The 25,982-nt window shown below is 40.3% G+C and overlaps 1 protein-coding gene across 8 annotated transcripts in view; it reads left to right on the forward strand.

Annotated features, from left to right (window-relative positions):
* Positions 1-25,982, forward strand: part of LOC129726594 (furin-like protease 2) — a 728,980-nt gene that overhangs the window by 488,340 nt on the left and 214,658 nt on the right. The gene's annotated exons all lie outside the window — the stretch shown is intronic.

A 25,982-nucleotide genomic window follows, 5' to 3' on the forward strand; every position in this document is an offset into this window, starting at 1 on the left:
TATTAAACTGAAATAAGTCTTAGAATGATCTTTCACATTATGTGGATTTAACCAATATCTTCTTTTCAATGGTAGTACATGGGATTTAGCAAATAGGATATGCAATCTCTCTGGTGCAGCGATACTATGTAAATCGCAGATTCTAAAGCAAAGCAAAGCCTTGCTACTACATTTTAAATCGTAACTCGACATTCTGTTATACACCGACTTCGCATCCAACTGTTTGAGTGTACAGGACAATTGCGGGGCAAGCACTATGATCCCACTGACAGTGTCAGCACATACATAAGACATACGTAACACTGGCGTTTTTTCCTGGTACACGTTGCCCCATAGTACTTCGTACCTCGTCCTGTCCAGCTGCTCGACAAATAATGAACAAAATGAATTTCTTTTTCTCCGTTTTATCGAGCCCCAAAGAAAATCCCATAAGGAACTGTCAAACAGTTATTTACAAAATCAATGCAGCATTTTTCGAGTAGAAACGAGACAAATGCAGGTACACTGCCTTCAAAAACAACTCAAACAGTGATTTTATTCAGAGCGTGGTAGGGTAGGCCAAAATACCCCCGGCCCACATGCATATTTTGGCCCACCCGGTAACATTTTACGCATTTTATCTGATAAATTCAATGAATATTAGAAAACTATGCATGCAGCATTGAATAACACACCTAAGAATCGTACTACACTATAATTTTCCGCGAAAAACTGGCTCTAGGTAGTGTTATTTTGGAATTAGCTCATACATATTCAGAGTCATGGCTGAGTCAACCTAAAGTCAAGAGGAAGTGGTAATATACAAGTCAACGTCCGGAAGCTATTGTAACAAATACGTATGCTATTGAAACAATTCGTTGTTGTAGTAACATCAATAAAATGTAATAGAAACAGTTTGTATACTCTACATGTTGGAAAAAGTTAAAAATGTGGTTAAACGCAAGTTAAGTTGGCCGAAATATGTTTGCCTGTTTCAGAAGCAAACATATTTTGGCCATGCCAAGTTTTGACATCTCCCTTGATTACCATTCGGCCGTTGCACGTGAACAAAGAAGCAGCTTGTGACAATTTACAGGTAATTACTTCTTAATTTATCACATTTAACGATATGAAATTGGATGAGAATGCCTGTCAAACCGCTATAAGCCAAATCATTTCATTTTTAGATGCCTAAAAATTACAAAAATTCACAGCAGAAGGATGTTCTCCTCAAACCCACTATTTTTGCTCTAAAAATACCGATGCTAATCTTAAATATAATTGGTCCGAACTATTTCCATATACGTCTGTAGATAGTGAAGTAAAAATTTGGTGGACCAAATTATGTTTTTAGTACTTCGTAGAAATTTTGATATTTCTAGGATATTTTTCAATATATTGCATTGTTGAACGGTGTATATTTAAATAGACACTTAGCTTTTAACAATGGTATAATAGAGTAGGTATTTATGTTGTAAAATTGTGTTTGTTTTTAATGACCTGTGCGAACACTTCCCAAAGCTGGCCAAAATACCCCCGTTACCCTACTATTCGAGTAGTTCATATGTGGTGTCAGTCTGACACTAACAGTCTCTTCCAAGCCGGGACTCGAATCTACGACAACTGGCTTGGTAGGTTAGCATCGTACCTCGAGACCATCTGGGACGGTTCGAGATCGCAGATTCTATAAGCATTCGAATCCTAATTACTTTTCGTGACGGACGCAATTTAAATATTCCTTTCATCCCCGTACCTTTCAGTAGTAAAAATTTGCAAATTTGCAAAAGCCTGGAGGAAGGTTCGAATTGTTTTATTCCCAAATATATAAAAAGAGATTATACGACTTTGGGCTTTTAGTCTCATTTGTCTCTCCTCTGTGTATGCAATGCAAAAAGTAGATTTTCTTTTGAGCAAAAACCAATTTGGTTACCAATCGGGTTAATCTACAATAACGGCGCTGCAATCGTTAGTTAATGAAATTGAGAAAACGCTTCAAGCCTAGGGAATTGCTATAGTTGCTTTTCTTGATATTGAAGAAGCATTCGACAGTACATCTTATAGCCCTATGCGTTCCGTAATGGAATTGAGGGACCTGGTAACTGTGTTATCGAATGGATGATGTCGACGCTTAAATGTCGAAAAGTTTCTGCTGATCTTAGAGGTTCGCCACTTACTATTAGATAGGTCTTAGTAGTAGACGAGCTTCTCAAAAGGCTAGCTAAACTCGGATATGAGGTGGTTGGCTACGCAGATGATGAGTGTTAGGGAGCTCACTCAAAATCCCTTAAGGGCTGATGGAGGACCCTGCTTGATGGAAAATAATCTTTCTACGCATATTGCCAAAATTTAACTACTGCAGAGTAATTTACGTTTTTTAGTTTCCGGTTTTGTTTGTCTGTAACACGATCTAGCACAAAAAGTATGATAGCTAGCTCAAATCTGTTGATTTCGTTGGAAAGCTTAAAAAAATACGTAATCAATAGTGAAAACCTTAAATTAAAGAGATTAAGAAGCACTTATAAAGGAACAAATGTGAAATCAAATGTGTTTGATAAATAAACTGCACTTTTCTAAACGCTGAAGTTTACTCTACAAGTTGTTCTTTGACACCAAGCATCTATTTTAATAAACTGCACTTTTCTCTTTGAAATGTGTGATATACATAAGTTTTACTGTATTAAACGCTGAAATCTACTCTACAAGGTGTTTTTTGACACCAAGCATCTTTTTTTTTCTTATCTGCTACTTACCTTACCAATCAGACGAGAGCCGTGGTGGCTCGTGCTGTATCAAGAATTTGTCGCCATTTTGGGCTGTGTTTCGCCGATTCCCTAGGCGTCTCATCATCCGCAAGTCTCCTTCGATCTGATCGAGCCATCGTGCACGCTGCGCCCCTCTATTTCTGGTGCCGGAAGGGTTGCTGAATAGAAGAGATTTCACAGGGTTGTCGTTCGGCATCCTTACGACGTGACCGGCCCACCGCTATCTATTGATTTTCGCCAGGTGTGCAATGGGATTCTCTCCAAGCAGCACGTGCAGTTCATGGTTCATGCGCCGTCGCCATTCTCCGTCGTCCGTCTGTACTCCACCGTAGATAGTCCGCAGCACCTTCCGTTCGAGAACTCCAAGAGCGTTAATGTCCTCCGCGAGAAGCGTTGTTGTCTCAACTTCGTGCGTCGTCGAACTCGATTCGATCGAAGTGTCGTCCGAAGTGAAAAGTAGGCACGATTTGCCTGGATGCGTCTCTGGATCTTTTTGCTGGTGTTTTCGTCGGCGGTCACCAGTGACTACAAATACACGAACTCGTCGACCACCTCAAGCTCAACACCGTCTACAGAGACTTGAGTTGGGAGGCTGATGTTGTTCTCCTTGGAGCCTCTCGCTCGCATGTATTTTGTTTTTGACGCATTTATCCGCAGTCCGTTCAGCTTCGGCTCCCAGTCGGGCGTAAGTTTCCTCCGCCGTCGCAAAGTTACGTGATATGATGTCGCAGTCATCCGTGAAGCCCAGAAGCTGAACAGACCTTGTGAAAATCGTGTCCCTCGTGTGGATGCCCGCCCTCCTGGATCACACCCTCAAGGGCGATGTTAAACAGCAAACAGGAAAGTCCATCACCTTGTCTCAACCCTCTGCGCGATTCAAAGGGACTCGAGAGTATCCCCGAAACACGCCCGTAGCACATCACTTGCGCCATGGTGGCTCTGATCAATCGAGTCAGTATATCCGGAAATCCGTTGTCGTGCATGATATGCCATAGCTGTTCTCGATCGACCGTATCATAGGCCGCCGCGTCATTGATTAATGAAGGCGTGATGCGTGTGCACGTTGTACTCGCGATATTTCTGTAAGATCTGTCGGATTGAGAAGATCCTGGTGAAGGGTGATAGACGACGGAACAGGATCGGTGATAGTATTCTGTAGGCGGCTTTGATAAGCGAGATACCGCGGTAGTTGCGGCACTCTAGCTTGTCGCCCTTCTTGTGGATGGGACAGACGACTCCCCCCATCCACTCATCTGGCAGTTTTTCCTCCTTCCAAATCCTGGAAATGACCCAGGGCAGCGCTCTAGCCAGCGCCTCTCTCCCATGTTTAAAGAGATCGCCATCCGTCTTTGCCTGCGGCTTTGTTATTTTTTTGTTATTTGGTTCGATTATCCGGAAAACTCGATTATCCGGAACGAAATTTTTTTAGTGTTCCGGATAATCGAGTTCGACCTGTCTTATCTGACATTTGGTTATATTTTGTAGTTTTCCAGATACCGAAAGACACCTTTGGGAATCTAAAATGGTGTCTGTAATCGTTTTACATTCTCTGGGCAACATTTCGATTATGGAAATGCACATACTGCGGGTATTCGACTATCTTAGGTTATTTTCTAGAAATCGGAAATCGCCATCTTGGAATTCAAAACGGCGTCTGGGTCATTTTCCTATTTCATCCCGGTTGCAAAAATACCTATATTGGATGCTATTTGACCTTGTTTTTTTCATTGTTTCTATGGCCTAGGGAAATTTTTTCGGATCAAAAATTTTGAAAGCATATCACCAAAATCATTGAAATGGTCTGTGGAAGTAATTTTATGAGCTTTGAACCAATAATTTTAAGATTTTATTTTAAATCGTAAAACCATGAAATTCTACAGTTTCAGAGCAAATCCGCGAATACCCCGTGCAAAAAAATACGTTGTATTCTAGTAAGGACGTGAAATATTTCTTTTTATTGTTTTAAATTGTATTAATTCATATTTATTATAATAATGTACTATTTTTGAATCTATTTCTATTAAACTCAATATGATTATTAATATGATATTGAGAGAAAGCAGAATTGCTGTTGATGATAAGATTTACACACACTCAAAGATAATTATATAATTGAGTAACGAATATGAGAACCATCCGAACATGGTATGTTCTGTCGAACATCAGACCAAATGTTCCACCCGAAACCCCTCAGTAAGAACCGAAAACAGACCCGACTTGAATTACTGCCGCACCATGGAATCAAAATTACTGCCAGCTCTATCAGCGCTGACTAACTAAATGGCGCTGCCATTGTACAAACAATCGCAAAACTGAAAAAGCAATTTCGCTGGCAAATTACAAGCGTACCATCCGAACGACAGCGACAGCCATTCCGCGTGAGTAAAACTTTCGTTCATATCTCGGCTGCTTGCGCTGTAACACTCATTAATCAACCAAACATTAATGTTTCATTATTCCAAAAGCACTTGGCTGCCGTTTGCGCGCTTCTGCTAAACATTTTCACCAGCTGACACACAGTCATAGTTTTCCGCTCGCAACTCGTGCTGAAAGAGAAGGCTTCGCACTCGACAGCAAACGAAAATGACTTTGCGAAACGGAAAATGCACTTCGGTTGCTTCCGACCGGGGTAGGAAATACGCGAAGTGCGATACGGAGACTGGTGGTGTACGGATGTGCGCAACTCACACACTAGGACACCAGAAAATGAAAATGTATTGTTGAAATGTTGCAACTTTGCATTGTCCGTAATTAATTAATTAGACGCCGCCACAGCCGCCAGTCCGATTGTTTTGTGTTTCGATTTTTAGTCAGCGTTGAAATTTACTTAGTCAAAATGAGCAAGGTTTTCCTCGAATATTATCATTTGAATTCTATTTAACAAGAGACCCTTGCCTCGGCAATCCTTTCATCCTAACGGCTAACGACAATGCAGTATCTGTGCGACGGAGTGTATTGCTAATAGTTCTAATTTGCAACGATAGGTATTAAGATGCTCATCACGCTGAAGGCAATGACAATCATATAAACTCTATTTCCAGTTGAACCTTTTCTATTTCCCTGCAGCAGTATGAAATAATTTTGATTTAAATTTATGCTTGCTTCATAAACCAGCCACCTGATCCTACAGAATCCTGCTAAGAGGGTGTCTGCTAGGAGGGTCGGGAAATGTCGACGGGGGAAGATTACTCCGGCAGCTCCTCGTTGGCGGGGCAAGAAAATCCCCGGCTAAGCAGAGTTTCTCTAATGAAAATCTTGACTTTATCGGTTCTCTCCCGTTGGTACGGAAACGGGCGGAGAGCAGGGAGGACCGCAAACTGATTAACACTAGTTTCTTTGCCGTCTCAGGAAAAACTTTCCATGCTGGAGAGAAGAAAATCTGCACCAGGAAGCACAAATATTGTTTGCTATTCCGGTCCGATTCCCACTCTTCTGCACAGTAGTGTGCATTGTTCTTGCACACAACGTACAAAACGCGTGCCTTTCGGGAGAGTGTCCTGGCGAGGCGGGACTCCAGTAGGTTGAGTACAATGGTTCGGGAAAAGTCGAGGAAAAGTATATCATTTGAGGAAAGCAGCACGTGGGCAAGTTTCATTGCTCGCCAAGAGCGCATTTGTGATAAAAGTCATCTCGGCTTTGCTGCTGTGACGATAGTCTGGCCTGGGAAGCGCAGCACACCCTAGCAACTGCTCTCAGCTAAAGAGAACTAATGGTGGAAAAGCCAGAGGCCAGAGGTGTACGGCGTAAGGGAGGGGTCTATGCGAATAAGTTGTCGGAATAAAATTCCAATCACGATTTTATTGTCTTTTGCATTTGTTATTTTACTCTGCACGCGGGAGTTTGGTCACCGGACGAGATTTGCCCGGTTAGCAGCAGGGTTAGCCGAGGTCACATTCAGTAGGACGACGATTCAGGAAACTTCCCGGGGTTTTGTATCGTTTTATTATTCATTCCGGTACCGTTGGGTCCCGGGATCCAGGAAGTGATTGAATCACCGGGTCTCACATGGGTGGTTAGTGCAGCGGCAGCAGGATGTAAATGGTTCAATGACTGTCCTGAATTTCGATTCAGGGTAACCGTACTCATTTGAATGGTTCGTTGTTCAGGATTAGGTGTAGCTAAAAATACCAAACGTTTTAGATTTTTCTAAATTTTTGTATCCTAGAAAAATCACTGAACACACATGGAATAATAGGAAAACGTTTTCTCGGAAAAATCATCAATCTAAAGTGGGACATTAATTTTAGAAAAAAGTAATTTCATATATTATCCACACTTAAAACTTCACACACCAGATGGAACAAATTGAACATCATTTCGCTGTCACACAACCATTCTGTCTGGGTGTTTTTCCGCTGGAAGCCAAATTATAAATGACGATAATTTGCCTTATTAAAATTCATTAGAGAAAACGCTTCGTCTTCTAGTTACTCCGCAGTGATATACAACAGGGCCGACGCTTAGCACTGTAAGTGTCACCATAGAACGTGCGACAATCAATTTCATACCGATAATGCTACCCCTCCGTTGCTGCTGCTGCTGGTGCTGCGAGAAAATTAAATTCTAATACGTCAGTCAGTTCCGCATCAAGGCCCCAGTGTTGAGCGAAAGAAGTTCGACCTTATTTAGCGACATCACAGGGGGCCCGGGCTGCGCTAAGCTACGAGTCTTTAGACGGTATAATTAGGGAAAAATCACTGGCTAATTAATTGAGATATTAATTTTTAAATGCTGCACGTTCCGCAGCACGCAATAATTTTCTTTTGAATTTGTTCTCACTGATTTTTGACTTCACGGTATTTGTATAAGCTGTAATGGTTAACTAACTGGTTAGTTATCGGATGGAATTTATTACAGGTGAGCACAAAAACTATAAATTTACCATTTACCTCCGAGATTATAGTTTTTGAAAAAGTTTGTTGAAAGGCGATGTCCTAGTAAAAGCGCAAAAAGCAAACTCTTTCAGGTTTCTCTGAAAAAGTTGACAAGCTAATTTTTAGGTCCCGGGATGATATCCAAAGGCCGAAAATCAACAGCAAACGAAATGTTTAGTCCAAGATGGCGACTAAAAAACAGTAAAACCCGTTCCATTCAAAATGAGAAAATTAACTACACACGACATTGATATCCAAGGTGGTGACTTCTGGTTTCTGAAAAACAAGCGAAAAACATCCAGTATGGGTATTTTTGGCTTCGGGATGCTCAGAAACTAACCCCAGATGTTTTGGAATCCTTATTCAGTGTCTCCAAAATGAATCTTTTAACACCACCTATCATGGAACTCAAATGTTCGTACACTGTTGGTCCCGATGGATTACCGGCCGTGCTTTTGTGCCGTTGCATTGATATTCTAGCCGCTCCGCTTTGCACCATATTCAACAAGTCTTTGGTACAAGGGAAGTTCCCCGAGGTCTGGAAGCACTCTTATATGTTCCAGGTCTTCAAAAGTGGTGATCGTCTTAATATCAAAAACTACCGTGGAATAACCAATTTGTCTACCGCGTCTAAACTTTTCGAGATTATTGTAAGCTCTGTTGTATTGAGTAGCGCACGCAACTATACTTCTTCGGACCAACATGGTTGTCTCCCCGGACGATCTGAGACAACGAATCTAATGTATTTCACGTCGCATTGCATTTCAAAATTGGAACATAAAGTACAAGTCGATGTAATTTACACAGACCTCAAAGCTGCTTTTGACCGAATCGACCATAAAATATTGTTAAACAAAATCTCCCGTCTTGGTGCTTCATGTCGGTTCGTTAAGTGGCTTGAATCGTTCCTGCGCGATAGAATTTTACAAGTCACGCTGGGATCCGGTGTACCGTCTGGGTTCACGAATAAGTCTGGTGTACCACAAGGTAGTAACCTTAGGCCGCTCCTCTTCATTGGTTTCTTCAACGATGTCGCTGATGCTCTTTGGATCGGTTGCAGATCAGTTTACGCCGTTGATTTGAAAATATATTTGACGATTCGCAACATCGAGGATTGTTATCGATTACAATCACTTTTAAATACATTTGTGACGTGGTGTAAACTAAACTCTCTGATTATAAGTACTACAATATGCGAAGTGATAACATTTCATCGCACTCATTCGCCAATCATTTTCAACTATACTGTCGATGGAGAAGTACTACGTAGAGTCGAGTGCGTAACTGATCTTGGAGTTATTCTTGACCGGAAGCTTACTTTTGATAAACATCGCGCTGCAGTTATTTCGAAAGCAAGTAGGCAACTAGGATTCATCGCTAAAGTTGCACGTGATTTCAAGGACCCTCACTGTATGAAAGCACTGTATTGTTCGCTAGTGCGCCCCTTACTCGAAAACGTTAGTGTGGTGTGGACTGCACACAGCTGTCATGGAACCTGCGCCTTTAACGTGTTCAAACACGATTCATTCGACTGGCCCTGCGAGATTTACCTTGGCGTGATCCGACCAACCTACCACCCTATCCAGACCGTTGCCGCTTACTTGGACTCGACACTCTTGACCGCCGCCGTAAGTTACAGCAGGCTGTATTTATCGCCAAAATTTTGAATGCCGAACTGGATTCCCCGGAGCTGCTGTCCATGATGAATTTTCGTGCATCTCAACGCATGCTGAGGCCCTCTTCTATGCTTGTAAACCAATACCATCGTACAAACTTTGGTTATTATAAACCTGCTGCGTTTAGGTTAAAACTATCACGAGTGTAGAGCATTTATTTGAGTATGGTGAGCCAAGTCGTATTTTTAAGCATTGAATAACTAATACCTAGTAGAAACTTTCAATTGCTCTTTTAACATTCATTAAGACTTTACGTCAGATGATATAAATAAATAAATAAATAAATAAATGGGTATTTCCAGAACCGGGTTAGACTCTGAGGCCGAAAATTGACCCCAAAACGGCAACTTTCGGTGAATGGAAAACGACCTGACATGACTCAAAATTTTGTCCAGAGGATGAAAATCGACTATTACTTTACTTTTATGGCGACAGATCACGGAGCTCCCATGTCGACTCCAGAATGCGCCTTCATAAAACACTGTCTTGGGCTTGTCCTCTCCTGTCGCTGCTCGGGTATCCTCGTCGACAGCACGCATCCAACGCGTGCGGGATCTGCCTCGAAATCGTCGGCCTTCTTTCCGGTTACGCGCTACATGACCAACCCACTGTAGCCTACTGTGTTTTATCAGCATGACAATCTCAGCATATTCTTGTTGTTGTTTACCAGCCAACAGCCGACTTTTCTCTCTTTTTACTCTAAGTCAACAGTGATGGGAATGAGACAATATGACGTTTTATTTTGATATTCACAATTCGTGATGTGTAACAGACTGCGACGAAACCTGAATCCACTGAGCTCATAATGAAATGATGATTTGATGCATTGGTTTCCGAGAGAAAATAGACACATTATAAGACTACATCAGCTCTTCGAGGAATTTGTTCCTTGTGTTTGTCTCTCCATACGCCCATCGTTAGGGGAAGAAAGGATAGTACCAGTGCTTTTCAAAGGATCGCAAGTTGACTGTTAAAACACGAATGCGAACGCCTTCCGCAGTCAACTTGACTGCTCGATATTCGGGTTATTCGCGTTGAAAGAGATTTTGAAGGCTGTTCGCACCTACGTGAACTCTCATATGCAATTGTCAAAATGTGCGTGATGACAAAAGCAAAAATATTTCCTTCCTTCTTTTTCGCATGCAAAAACCAAACAAATATCAGCAACACCGTCAACGCGAATAGTCAAGCGATCGCCCAGAGAAAAAACAGTCAAAGTAAAGTTGATCGTTTTTTTAGTTTCTAGGTGGCGGTCATTCGCTATGGCAGCGCTCGTTAATTACGTTCACTCTCCGATTATGTGTACGTGCAAGACACGAAGTGAATGAGGGCGGTTGGTATCATTCTTACTGTTTCGTTTTGCGGTTGTTTTCGTATTTGTTTTTGTATGTCGGATTGGATTGGAATAGAAATTTGTGTAACATATGACTAATGCATAAATCGGTACTTAGGGTAGAGCGGGAAAAGTTGCTCATTTTTGGTAAAAATGTTCCATTACTTTATACCGGTAATGCAGTCATACCTCGATATAAGGCAACTTTATTTTCATTACCGCTACGTTATATCGAGTTACGTTATATCGAAGCAAATTTTTTTTTTTAAATTCATGCAAGAATGTTAATGATTACTCAAAGATGCGCGAAAACCTATTTTTCATCACCTATCAGTAATTTTAAACCATTCTTAAGCCCATTCAGGACAATTTTTCAACAAGCAAAAAAAAAGTTTTTTAATTAATGACTGTTGAAATGCAAAAATGCGCGGAAACCTATTTCCCATCACCTACCAGTAAATTGAAACCTTTCTTATGCTTTTCTTTAGAGAAAATTTCAACAAACAAACAAAAATAGTTGATGCAAGACTGTGAATTGTTACTGATACTTGCGATAATTGTTACTGTTACTTGCGTGGAAACCTAATCCCATCACCCATTAGTATTTCAAAACCTTTCTTATGCCCATTTGGGACTTTCGCATTGGTTTCATTGGTTTCAAAACTTACTAAATATTTCCGAAGCAATTTATACCCCAAAAACAGTTGCTATATCATTTATATCCAATATCAATACATCTTAAAAAGTTACGTTATATCGAGGTAAAAGTTACGTTATACCGAGTTACGTTGAATCGAGGTTGCCTTCTACCGAGGTATGGCTGTATTATGCGAAAATATGAACTACATTAAACAGCTCGCAATTTTGCGGATACACTAAAGTTTTTTTTACGAGGAGACACGTAGCGCGGAAAAAATCCGCTTGAAAAACGCGTAAGTTCCAAAATCCGGGTAAAAAATGGCGTTAATTGTAAGATCTGCGTAAAACTTCACGTGAATTCCGAAGTCTGAGTAAATGAACTGGTGATTTCCAAAACTCGCGTAAAAAACGAGAAATTTCTGAAAACCGCGTAAATTCCAAAATCCGAGTAAAAAACCGCGTGGATTAATACCGAAATTCAGGTAAAAAAACCGTGAAAACTCTGAAATCGTAAACTGGGGTAAAAAAACGTGTAAATTCCGAAATCCGCGTTAAAAACGCGTAAATTCTGAAATTTGCATAAAAAACAGCGTAAGTTCTGAAATCTGCGAAAAATTCCGTAATACGCGATAAAAGGCTTCAGTGTATTTTATCTTTTTTGAGCGGTTGACAGATTGGCCAATTAGCTCCTCAGGTAGGGTAAAAGTTGATCAGCGAGTGGGGTAAAGTGACAACTTTTATTTCGAAAGGACAATTCAGTTCTCCTCCACCAATGCATAAACGGCAGTCTGTAGCATTTAGGCGGAAGTCAAATCGTTTTCAGTTTTTCGCTTAGACGTTCGCAAAAGCTACTCATTATTGGATGAAAAAGTGTTACTCTCCCTTGCTTGACGAAAAGTTCACCAAGGTCGCCTTTTTTACAGTTTTTACGCAGGTTTTTTTATGTGGTCATTTTTACGCGGATTCCGGAAATTACGCGGTTTTTTACGAAGATTCCGGAATTCACGCGGTGTTTTTTTCTTACGCGGATTCCGTATTTTTTCATTTCGAAACCCGGAATTTACGCGTTTTTTCACGTAGATTCAGGAATTTACGCGATTATTTTTTACGCGGTTTCCTTTTACGCGGCACGTATCCCCCGCGTAAAAATCGACTTTGGTGTATACGTTGAAATTACATTGATGGTTTGAATGGTCACTTGATCAAAGAAAACACGTGTTAAATTGAAAACTCGAACCGAATTCCGCAATTCTAAAGTTTTTATGATTTTCTGATTGATATAGATCAGCTGAAAGAGAGTAATTTTCTGAGCAAAACGTGGTTTTTGAGAAAATTTTATCGTTGTCCTTCGTATTTTTAATTGAGTTCTTGCTCAAACCTGCTCAAAATCTGTTAATGAGTGAATTGTCATTTGAAAACGGGTGTTTATTATTCTTTAATTAGAAACCGACGGACAACGATAAACTTTTTTTTAAATCACAATTTGCACAACTGCACTTTGTTTTGTCATTTAGTTTCATTGCTTATCTGGTTATATCACCCATATAACACAATTTTTTTTATATAAATGATATGTGAAAATAAAACACAGTTTTTTCGAAAAATCCTTTTCTATAAAGGGCTATTCCCACTGCTTCCGTTCCGGGACCGGGCCGTGGCTGTTCCGCATGTCGTCCGGGCTCGTTTGAGATTGATTGCATGCGTTCTTATGAACGCATTCACACCGACGCGCCGTGCCCAGACCGGGGCAGCGTTGAGTTGCCGTCGTGCTGCCGCAGTGCGAGAGAAAAACTATCGTTGCCGACGATACTTTGTGTTGGCCGGAGAGTGCACGGGAGGCACTCGGGTGGATGCGTGTATGCTGTAGTGACATATTTCGCGCGGAGTGAGCTGCGGTATGAAAAAAAGAGAAAAGCGTTCTTTCACATACACACATCAACATTTCTCAGCCAGAGCGCAGCGCAGGCACTGTTCAAGCACGGCGCAGTGTGAATGTATGAAAAGTCCCGGACGAGCCCGGGCCCGGCCCGGTCCCGGAACGGAAGCAGTGGGAATAGCCCTTTAGTAACAGGAGAATATCTCGTCGACTGAGTAGCAGCAGAGGTGCGGTGCAATGAGAGGGGAAGTACGAGTACGAATATATCACAACTATTCGCTTTGTGTACATCGGACAAATAACTTCATATTCCGAGCTGTGCAGTGCACATCAAGGACCACGTGTTGTGGTGTACATTCACAACAGAAAATATATCGTAAGAAGGAGTGTGAAGAGGGTGTACCAGCACCGATACATATTTATTCGCATACTGACGACAATGTCAGCGCATATAAGTTTTTATGTATTCAAAATCGCTATGTGTTTCCGAAACTTGTGGAGAATCTGTCTCAAAGTGAAAAATTTGGTCCGTTGTAGATCGTCTCGCCCAAAAACCGCACTGGTATCCATCAACAAAAGTATACTGTAACGGGCTGAGTGTGTGGAACAACATGCGGGAGAGAGTTTTATATACGGATTTTATTTTAGGTAATAGATTTTATTGGACAAATTTGTCCTCACCCCAGTCTGAAGGTAGTTTTTTCTCAGATTATACCCTCTGGTTGTTCAGCTTTTGCAAGGTATTTCAAATATTTTTTAAGCTCGTCTAAGGTTGGCGACACAGTTTGTCCTCCCTCCCCAACTTCTCTCCTGTTTTCTCCGACGATTCTCCTACCTTTTTCATCGTTCCCCGATCAGAAGAGCATAACAAGAAAATTACAAAATTCTATCAACACGAGATACAAATAACATAATTTGATACGATTTTGTATTTTCCCATATGCTTTTGATATCAAAATATAATCTGAATGAGTTTTTAAAACAAATCCTGAAACAAAGTTGTTTTGAGACAAATCTCACATTTTTTTTCGTCTCCATCAAAACCTGTAGTTTATAACAATGGTTGTTATTATACTGTTCCATATGCTATCTCATTTTGTTAGAAAGCTGATACGTTAGTAACAAAACTTGATATGGGTTTGATATTAGTAGAATATTTATTGTTATAGTTTCTGTTATTTTAACACCTAACGGGATCTAATTTGAAACACAACCTGAAAGGTTTTTTTGTATAACAAACTAACAGCTTCTGTTACAATTTTGTTTTGTCTTTCTGATCGGGTCAGCATCACTTCCAAGTGTTGTTTCCAACGCCTGTTCACCTGCGACTTATCGGTCATCAAACTTTCCTCCCTGTCATTACACATGGCGGGACTGGCACGATCCGATTGCTGATTCCGTTCCAGAAACTTCGGAAATGCCCAGTCTATTGGGCTAGGATTCCTTGATGAGAATCGCGTAATGAGAATCATCGTCCCTGATAAGGAATCCTGAAAAGTAATCCTCAAGACTGCCCTGTCTATGGGGTTAGGGTTCTTGAATGGGAATCGTGTAATGAGAATCTGTCGGATTCTCTAGGATTGCTCACATAGGAACCGTGAAGCATCCTTGATGAGGAATTCTGAAAAAGGAATCCCTGTCTATGGTTCAAGGATTCTTGAATGAGAATCGTGTAATGAGAATCCTCCAGATTCCCTAGGATTCTTCACATTGGAATCGTGCATCGTCCTTGATAAGGAATCCTGAAAAGAAATCTTCAAGACTGCCCTGTCTATGGGGTTAGGATTATTGAATGAGAATCGTGTAATGAGAATATTTCGGATTCCCTAGGATTGCTCACATTGAAATCGTGAAGCATCCTTGATGAGGAATTCTGAAAAAGGAATCCTCAGGAAAATCCTGTCTATGGGGCTAGGATTCTTAAAGGAGAATCGTGTTAGGAAAATTCTTAGGATACGAAACCTTTCACCCCTATTTGACCACAAACATGTTTCATAATAACCTCGACAATATACATGTCAAAATTCATGAGATTACTCTGGGCGTTTATTTTCCTCCAAGTTCAAGAAAATCTGAAAACGGGAAAAGCGAAAAATATATCCAATTTCAAATGCTGTCAGGTCGATTAGTATTCAATAAATTACCTCCGTTCTCAAAATCGATTGGCAAATCTTCTTTTTAACCTCCCAAATGTAGAAAATTGTAATTTTATCATTCGAATCATTGTACTATTGAAAATTCTCGACTACTTTGTGATTCGGTCGTATGTCTAAACGTAAACAAAACGAGTGAGAGATGATTTGTGCTTGTGAAGTACAAGGATTATAACTCTCACTCGTTTTGTTTACGTTTAAACATACGATTTTATCACAAAGCAGTCGAGAATTGTAAAACCTTGTTAATTGGTCGCTTAATGATTTCTTTCCCAAGCACGGTCGACAGAACTATAGACCTAGTAAATCAGGAGGGTCTATATAAGAGCCTGCTCCAGCCTGAGCAAGTCATATTAGTTCTAGACAGCGACTACGCTGCCGTGAGATGACAAAGTGACGTAAGTGCCACTTTCTCGAATATGAGTTTTTCATGCCAATTTGTTCATTATTCGAAGACTTATCTTTCGGTATCTTGCTTTTCGTTGTTACTTATTCGTACGTTGCATAAAATCAAAAAAAAACAAAGTGACGTTGGCACACATTTCCATACAAAAGTGACGAAGAATTCTTTCGTTTTTGGGCCGTACTGAAAAACTGATCACTTGGATCTACGTCACAATGTCATCTCACGGCAGTACGGCAGTCTTTACTTAGCAGCAGCAGCGTCAACAGATCGCAGCAGCAGTAGGGGGGCAGCTGGTGCAGCGGCACTTCCTCTATTAAAAAGCTGCCTTTGTGCGGTAGCGGGCAGTATCTGTAGGAGATAAATCAGCCGGCACTTCCTCCAAAGGGAAGTTGGCATATTTCGGCAACACATAAACGTTTCGAGATTCAAAATACGTGGACCGTCAAGTTTTCAGTTTGACAACAGCTTTCCGTGCTATAATCAAAAACTAATTATCTCTACCGGTATGCACACGGTATGTTTGTCCCATTCCTGTTCAGTGATAACGTATTTATATATGCAAATTGAAATTCAGTAGCACTTCTACTTTTGTTTTGCACAAAACTTTAAACATATTCAGTAAGTTATGTAACGAACAACTTTATGTAGTTCTTTGCGCTCAACCCTTGTGATTTTTCTTCGAAACATTTGTATTGCTGTGTAATTGGGTGGTTGAGTCGATTACTTGTGCCCACGGATGGAAAAAATCGTATCGCATAACAATCATTCGGGTATCATTTCTGAACTTGCTATTCATAAGCTTTTAATCCCAGCAAACCATCGCTATTAAAAGTTATACATTCTCACGCATGCAAGAGACAACTTATAGCAAAGAAATATATGGTAGCTTTCTTTGATGATTTTGTTTCAGTATTGCTTGCTTAAGGGGGAGCGAGCAACATATAGCGAGTGTTTCACGAAAGAATCGTATACGATTGCACTCGAGCGATCGCAGCGATTCTTTCAAATGTTGGTTGCTTGCAGGCGTAATTCGGTTACTCCACGTCGTGCTTTCACCGTGATATACCGCGATAATTCTTAGTGATTTCAAATATCACATGCTAATGCACCATGCTACCATTTCCGATGATACCTATTTGCTCCGGTAAGCAAACAGTTAAACGCAGTCTAACGTTCATTTGGATTCATAATTTTGTATCACTGGCGAAAATATCTCAAAGATTCTCGCGATACCGTTGAATGCAAGTGAACTTGGATACAATAAATACTATCGTGTTTGAATTATTCAGTCTTCTTCTATAGTATTCGGAACTCTTAGAAGCGAGAAACAATCAGCAGCGTTTCTATGGAAAACTTGTACGCGAGTGGAAACAATTGAACGTTACCTGATGAATCAAAGAACACTTTGCATGAAATATTGCTAGTGAGTGAAAATTTCCATGCTTGCTCGTGCCTATTGGGATGAAACAAAAAATGAATGCTCGCTCCCATGCACTTTTCGTGTTCCTCATGAGTCCCACAACAACTGTGTAACTTTTCAAATGAATCGGTAGAGCTATAATTTAACGCCCGATTTTTTAAATTTTCATTGCAATTTTATATGGGAAAATCAACTTTTTTCAAACTTAATCTCCAAAGATGTCTACTTGGCTCCTAAAATATATATCGATCAATGTTATTTGTAGGAAATTATCCTCCGAAAAACTCTTCTGAAGACCGTGTGCGCTACGGTTTTGGAGAAAAAATTATACAGCTCAAACTGCTACAGCATACAGTAGTTGAGCTACAGAAACATGTCGCAGCAGTATTGCTAGAATAATTATATGTTGAGCTGTTTGTCAGATATTAGATATTTGAGGAAAATAACTTTTTCTGCAAGCAACGTAATGTGAAAAGAGTTTTCCCTGGAAGATTTCCAGCAAATATCATGTATGGAAACTAAGAAATAGGGTGCGAAAATATAGTTTCTCTTTTCGATCTTAAAAGTTACACGGTTGTTATAGAACCCCTGAGGATTGCGAAAAGTTCATGGGAGCGTAAAAATTATACTATCGCTTTTTTTCATATAACCGTGTCCCAGTCTAATATGTATAAAGGGTGTTAGAGAGCTCACTTAAAATCCTTAAAGGAGTGATAGAGGACCCTATTCGATGAAAAAATCCTTCTACGTATATAGCCAAAATTCAACTACTGCAGAGTTATTCACTTTTTCAGTTTTCGGTTATGTTTGCCTTAAACGAGGTCTAGCACAAGCAGTATGATAGCTAGCTCTATTCTGTTGGTTGGAAAGCTGAGAAAATTTCGTAGTCAATAGTGTCTAAAAAAAGACAAACTAGAGAATATAACAAGCACTTAGAAAGGAACGAATGTGAAATCAAATGTTTTTTGAAAACTAAAATGCAATTTTTTTTCTGAAATGTATTATAAACTTGGGATTTGTTATTAACTGAATTCAACATTGAAGTCTACTCTACAAGTTGTACTTTGACATCAAGCATATAACTCTTTCAGTTTAGCTGCTATTTCACTTTGAAAGCAATAAGCTGTGCCTTCATTTAGTGTTTTAAGGATCAATTCTCTGCTCCACCGTGTTTACATAGACGTGTCGTTGAATGAAGGCGCAGCTTACTGCTTACTATGCACACTTGATCTCGGAAACCATCGGCAACTCTGAAGATTAACCCTCCACGGCACACGCGCTCGATACCTTGCCCAGACAAGTTGTATGCAAATCTGATCGATTGTAGCTTTCTACCGAACTTGATGACGTTACATTTACCTACGCGCAAAGTAAGGAGATTTCGGTTGCACCAATCACCGAAGGCATCATACAACTTTTGTAGTTCCAGGCAGTCATCAAGACAGGATATAGTCATGAAAATTTTCACATCGTCCGAAAATAGGAGCCGCGTACCTCGCAGTAGTATAACAGTAACGTAATTGTTAAAAAGTGAGAACAAAAGTGGGTCCAAATTGCTTCCTTGGGGCACTCAAAAAGAAGTAGTGAATGATTCGGAATGGGACGACCCAATACCAACACATACAACTCAGTCAGTCAAAACCTTCTCACAAACACGACCGAGAGCCCCAATATATCTAGATTTACGTGATCGAACTTTGCCTTGAAGTCTGTGTGTGTGTTGTTCACATTTTATGAATCGGCGTGAGCAATGATTTTTTTCATCGTGCAGGAAAAAATCATTATTGCAGGGAAAAACTTTCAGCTTGACAAGAGACACCACCTGTCCGAGCAAAGGTGGAATGTTTAAAAACGGAGCGAATTTTTGAAGCATTGATAATGATATTAATAACAAAACGGGTTTAATAAAAATGGAATCTTTGGAATGTTCACGTCAAATTTCTAAAAACTTTACTTACTTATTTACTTTTATGGCGACAGATCGTTGAGATCTTATGCCGAATTCAGAATACGTCTCCACAAAACTCGGTCTTGGGATGCTACTCTTCAGTCTCCCCTTACACCTGCTGCTCTGGCATCCTCGTCGACAGCACACATCCAGCGTGTGCGAGGTCTGCCTCGAAGTCGTCGGCCTCTATCCGGTTCTCTGCTAAATATTATCTTTTCCGGTCGCTCATCCGCCATCCGTGCTACGTGGCCAGCCCACTGTTTCATCAGCTTGACAATATCAGTGTGTTTGTATACTTCGTACAGCTCGTTATTCATGCGCCTGCGTCACACCCCATTCTCTAGTTTGCCTTCGAGTATTGATCGTAGGATTATACGTTCGAAGACCCCAAGCGCTCGTCGACCGGCCTCCTTCTACGTCCACGATTCATGTCCGTAGAGCGCCACCGGAAGGATCAGAGTCCTATAGAGTGCAAATTTCTCAAGGATCTGTAAGCAATCCGTAATAAGCCCTATTCGCCGCCGCAATCCGCCTCTTCTCCTCGTGGCTTACCTGGTTATCACATCTCACGAGAGTACCAAGATAAACAAATTCGTCGACCACTTCGAAAGTATCCCCATCCAGCTCCACCGCAGGACCAACACCAAAACCTTTAATTAGCTTTAATTAGCAGAAATATATGAGATGAATTATTACAAATCCTAAATTGAAACTACATGTATTTTCATCTGTTTTCACTGCGTCGATGATAATCAAAATAAATTGAATGGTTCCGGAATAACTGACATAAATCGACAGCACTGCAGTGGTTACTTAGGTTACCCATTTTGCACGTAAATAACTACAGCGAATACCTAGGTAGCCTACTACGACGGTTTGTGGCACCGTTCATTCATGAAAGTGTGATTCATTCTCAATTAACAGTGTGATGAATATGGGGGCGTCGTGAGATGAATAATTAAGCAGCGATTTAAGTATTGAAATGAATATGGAAGCGTTGCGAAAAATGGTTTGTTTCACAAAATTCAGGATAAATCTAGCTAAGTTCACTTAATTTCCAATGCTGGGTGATTCCATAAGAGCATGTTAGCGTATTTCGTTCATTTGTTCAATGATTTCGTGAAAATTTGATGTTATATCCGTTCTTCGTGAATATCGGCTTAATGAGATGAATTATGGAACAAACAGTCTATATGATAAAGATCCCAAATGTAGTAGAAATACTGAATGTGTTAAAGTGCACTCGGTTATCCGGAATTCAATATTCGGAATTTAGACTCGATTATCCGTAGTAATTTATTTATTTTGCTGTTTGTTTTTAATTCCGTAATCTGGAAATCGAAAATTGCCATTTTACCCGCGGTTTACCCAGGGCCTGAACCAAAAACCTTATTTGACACTTCAGTTCACTGGAATTCTAAAGCTACGTACCGCACGTGAATATAACATCAACATCAGCAGGTTCGGTGACACCTGTCAGTCTGTGGTTCTTTAATCCGAGCAATTTTCCGATGGTCCTAACACAGCTCAAATCTTCCAAAAGGTCGTCAATGGGCATACGTTGCTTGCAAAACAATACCTAGGGTAACCGTTCCTATATTCATCTCAGTACCTATATTCATCTCATCGCGCCTTTTTGATCAATTTATCGTCAAATTTTACCATATTTTCAACATAAAACTTTCAGCCACATGAGAAAGTCGAGAAGCAAATAGATTTACTTTCAAAAATTTGTAGAAATTTGACGGTAAATGGGACAAATGAGAGAACCAAGATGAATATAGGTGGACCATGCTGTTGAGATGAATAATGGAGCGATTACCCTACTATGATTTATGTTCGTTTTGGACGAATTGCGTGAGCATATTTGTAACTCAACTCAAACATTAGTCCAAGGAAAATTTTCAAATTTGGCTCAGAAGTTCAGGACAGTAATACAACCCAACTGGCATGAACAGTTTTAATTGCATTTTTTATTTTATAATAACGTTAATTGGAACACCGTGATTTAGTGATTGAAATGCTAAAAATTCCACCAATGCTTAAAATGCTAAAAGAGGTGCTTAATATGAAAACACTGGGCAGTACTTAACATTTCATTATTACTGACAAATTGTGTTGATACATAGTGTAGAATCAATAAAACAAAACACCCTGTCGTAAACAAAAGCAATACTTCTTTTCTGTCAGGCAACCAAATTTACAATTGTGTTCGCCCTTAGTTGACACGGTCACTCGCAGCCGTCGAAGTGTTTCTGGCGGTGCCGCACAATTTCCGCCACACAAAAGTCGTCGGTCGCGCGAAATTGAAAAGAAAAACGGCTTTAACGGTATTTTGCTCCAAGCACTTCGTTTTATTTGCACACCGTCTTAATATACCGCAACGCCTATTCTGCCATCGTGAGCCTGCACCCGGATCTGCACCGGTAGATTTCCTACCGCGTTTCAAGCAGTGCAAGTGCGGTATACCGCCGCGGTCGGTTGTGGTAAGAGGAGGAGATCTTGAAAAACGGCACTGACATGTCTTGGGGCTCACCTGGCAGGCATGAGCTGACCCAACTGCCGACGGGTGCCACCGTGGTTAACACCAACACCGCAATAGCGCACAGCTCGCAAGGAAGCGAGATCCTTTGACGATGTCATTATATTTGACTAAGCGAGTGAAGCAAATGAAAACGCTCGGGAGCGTCACAGCGATGACGATGGGAACAAGTGTCACCATCGTACTCGAATGCAATTGCTGCTTCCGTAGGTACTATACCTACCTGTGGTGCAGGTTGAGTCTGGTTTTCCGTGGGCTGTTTCCGGTGTCTTCTACGGTGAGAAGTTGAACGCCGAGATTTTACTACAGCTGAGTGCGTCACTTTTAGTGGACTGCTGGCAATTACGAAGCCGTGAACATGCTTCTGGCACTGCTGTGTCGGTTCTGATATGGAAGGGCGTTTTCTTTTGAGCACCTCGCCAAGGTACTACAAGGCCCAATGGCTAAGATCGAGAGGGGGTGGGTTTACTGCATTTAGTTGAGTTTAATTTCACGACGTGGAGATTTAAGTCTTTCTAGATTTCGAACGATTAAATTGTTTGATGAAAGTGTAAACCGAGTTAAATAAGAAAAAAGATTCAGGTTTCCCTCCGATTGGCAGGCAAACTGAACGCAAAACTACGATTCAAATCGTACTCATTATTCAAATTAAAAAATATTCAGGTTGAAAACGAATTCTTAAATACCACTAAAGCACAGAAAAGCCCGAAGCAATCCCCAGGCAAACAATTAGTGCAGCATTCGAAGCATTAAATTTGAGATTGTCACGTTTCAGAAAACGCTATGGCAACTCCTGGCTATCACTAACGAAAAACTTCCCCCATCGTCGACGTCGTTGGCCATTCCGAGAGGAACGGAAGCGCGAGGGAGAAAATTTAAAATGCAAATCAAGCTAATTCATTGTCGAAGTGCAAGTCCACACACACACATAGAGCGAGAAAAAAATACAAGCGGGTAATTTAGCCGTTGTCACCTGGAGGTTGGTGACGGTGTCGTGTTCGGGGTTTTGTTTTTTTGGTGTCGAGTGGGTGGTCGGCTGCCCGGGTGTATCGACAAGGTAAACTGTTCATGTCATCACGTTTTCTGCTGGTTAGCTGTACGCTGTCGGTTCACTGTTGAGAGTGAGGTTATATGATAATTTCTTTGGTGCTGGATAAGTGGAATGCAAGTTTAGTTTTTTTTTGTTCGGATTAATAGCTTAGTCCTCCCCAGCTGGTCTCGAGGTACGATGCTGGCCTAACAAGCCATTCGTTATAGGTTCGAGTCTTGACTCGGGAGAGACTGTTAGTGTCAGTATGATCGTAGCGCTAGCCCCGCAATTGTCCTGTACACTCAACGGTTGGCTGCGAAGTCTGTGTATAATAAACAGAAGCTCAAGTTCCGAATCGGAATGTGGCACCAAGGCTTTGCTTTGCTAATAGCTCAGTTCTTGTCAAAACCAAAATAAAATTAACTCTCAAATATGGCAGGGAAATTGCTGGTTTTTCAATTAACTTTAAATTCCTGAAATGTATTTTTCATTTAAAGTGTTCTATGATAAAAAATTGCTTTTTGCAGCAAAAAATTGAATTCCAAGAATATGTTCAATTTCATGAAAAAAATATTCTAGTTTTGTTGAGAGAAAACAGAAAATGGTATTAATGTTTTATGTTATTAATTCATACTATTCCCATCAATCAGATCTCTCAACAAAATGAAAATAGCAGAATAATAATAAACAATAAAAATCGATTTCAAAACTTGCTTCATGGGATATCTTTGCTTGCTTCTGGAGCTCGAAGCAAAGGAAACTTCCCACTTTTTCCGATCTAAATCCAATAGAGCAACAAACAACACCGTCAGTCTCCGGCCAGGTTGCAAACAGCCAGCGAAAAGCGCAAGCACGATGTGCATTAGGATTTTCTCCTTCCGAGAATGGCGAGGCACGCATTCACACATCAACATTTTGACAAGTCTGACAGAAAGCATTCTCATCAAAGCGCACACGGAACGTCGAATGGATAAAAACAGACACTGAGTGTGACTCGGGGGAGAAGTGTGCATGAATGCATAATGCAACAAATGACGCTGAAAGCATTCTACACCACTCCATTTGGAGTGATACATATGCAGCTCGAACCCTTACGGAACCGACAGCAGCGCTCTGCTGTGGAAAAGGTTTCTGTTTTCTAAATCTTGCGACTTGCTGTTGCTCCCTTCGAGACGGTCTGTCATATCTGGTGCGGCATCAAATGCTGTCGAGTGCACTCTTGATTCGCACAAACAGCATCACTCTGACGTAGAATTGTAAATGTCGGTCAGACTGCACGCAACGATACACTGCACCGGAAAGCGTATTCGTATTCTGTATGACTTACGAAACAAGATGAACATGGAGTCTCTGTCACAGTGGCTGCAGCTCAGTCTTGCCAGTTTTTTTTTTTCTGTTTCATTTTCGTCCCAATCATCTTCCCTTTTTTATCCCCGCATCGATGGTTGACATTTGAGCTCGTGTCTCTCAACGCGGAAGTTCGCACTTCGATGAGCCAACCGCAGACAAATCCTTGGCGACATCTCAATGAGCCCTGTGGACGAAAATTGAAAAATTACGTGTCACTATCAAACATCGCTGCCATTTCATTTTTGCTGGTAAGAGGACCAAAAACACTCCAGAGAGCTTCTTGGCTCAGGACGAAAGCTATTCGGTGTTCGTTTCCGGTTGAAATCTCAAGGATGACAGGACAAAAATGGGGAATTATTTCGTTGCAACGCAATAGAGCCGTTGGTTTATTGGAACAGCTCACGGCTTTCGTTCGAGGGCTCGTCATCGATAAGAGCTCCGATAACTTTTTTGTTGATTGTATAGTAATAATGCCCAATTAAATCTTTTATGTTCAATGAACGAATGAGTTATCGAAAAGTATTCCATACTACATTCCATACACAGTATTTACGTTTTATGTACATAATTGACGACCGATGTTAAACGTTCATTCTTGACAGTATCATTTGAAAACAATTAATCCTGGTTAACCCGAATTTGCCAGAGTTCCTTGTAAAAATTTGACTTTTTCAGCTTTGGATAGCTACTGTGTCCACGTACAAAACTAAACTAACTTGATGTTAATTGCTCTTTCAAGCGGCATCTATTGGGGTTCATAAAAGTATTGCCAAATGATGAAACTGTTATTAAATTTCATTTTAAGTCGAAAATTTTCCAATTCGTCAAATTATGCCATATGACATGGTTGGGTTGATTCGGGTTAAAAGAGCAAATTTGAGCAACAAAAAAAAATTCCAGGGTTTCAAAAATTTAGTTGCGTCCTCCTAATTTCGAATTACTTTTCGATAAAAAGGGTATAATATATCAATTATTACGAAGGCAGTACACAACCGTACGGGTCAACTGAAAGATGTCAGAATTTCTACAATACGATTGCGCTATCATATCATTTACACTACTGGGATGTTGCCATTTGTTCCAAATATGCTTCGTTGGTCACTAAATTGTCATGTTAGTTCTATACTTGCACAATGATATTGGCTGAAATTGTTCCGTCATGAATGCCTACGTTAGGACAATGAGCATATCTTCGGCAAATGTATGACAAGTTTTGATCAAATTCGTTGGCGTCACTTTTTGCTAGTTTACTATTGATAAAATAAGTTTTAGGGAACATTTGAAAATTTAAAGTCGGTTATTTCTGGCTCCTGTACCGTTTTACCTTAATAAAAAACATTTTCATATAATCATACAATGTTTTTTTTTGTATTTTTTTTTATTTTGTTGGATTTTTTTAATAACTATAGAGATAGTAGAATAAAAAATCACTAAGGCGCCTAAAAACTTTTAATTTTTTAGAGCTGCAATGAGTAAAAGTTTCAGCAGTTTGGTGTTGAAAACATTAGCAGGGTTGTGTTTGAAGCCATAACCGCAAGGTTGACGTATAGAACAACATAGAACTGTTTCGCAAGTGTCAAGTTCGAAGCAAACTTCTCTTTTGACGTAGGACTAAGTCTTGCTTTAGTAGAGTGGCATGCTTGAAAACGAAAGTATTACAGGCGAACTTCGATATAAGGTACCCTCGTTATAAAGTACCTTCGATATAGCGTCACTCGATATAAAGTACATTTTACCTCGATATAAGGTACATATTTTTATTATGTTACAAATAACTCCGAAATTGGTATGGGAACTTCTATAAACAATACATTGGTTATCTTTTCAACGTCTCTGGTTCCTATTGATAATTTGGGAAGTGTCCATAAAATACTCCACACTTAGTCGAAGTTTGAAAACCCGTCCGAAAAGTTTAATATTGCTGAAAAAACATGATATAGCATGGTTTAACATGGATGGGAACGGAAAAGCTGATAAAAAAAATTAACTTAAAG

Source organism: Wyeomyia smithii, chromosome 3 (genome assembly GCF_029784165.1).
Source record: "Wyeomyia smithii strain HCP4-BCI-WySm-NY-G18 chromosome 3, ASM2978416v1, whole genome shotgun sequence".
Classification (NCBI taxonomy): domain Eukaryota; kingdom Metazoa; phylum Arthropoda; class Insecta; order Diptera; family Culicidae; genus Wyeomyia; species Wyeomyia smithii.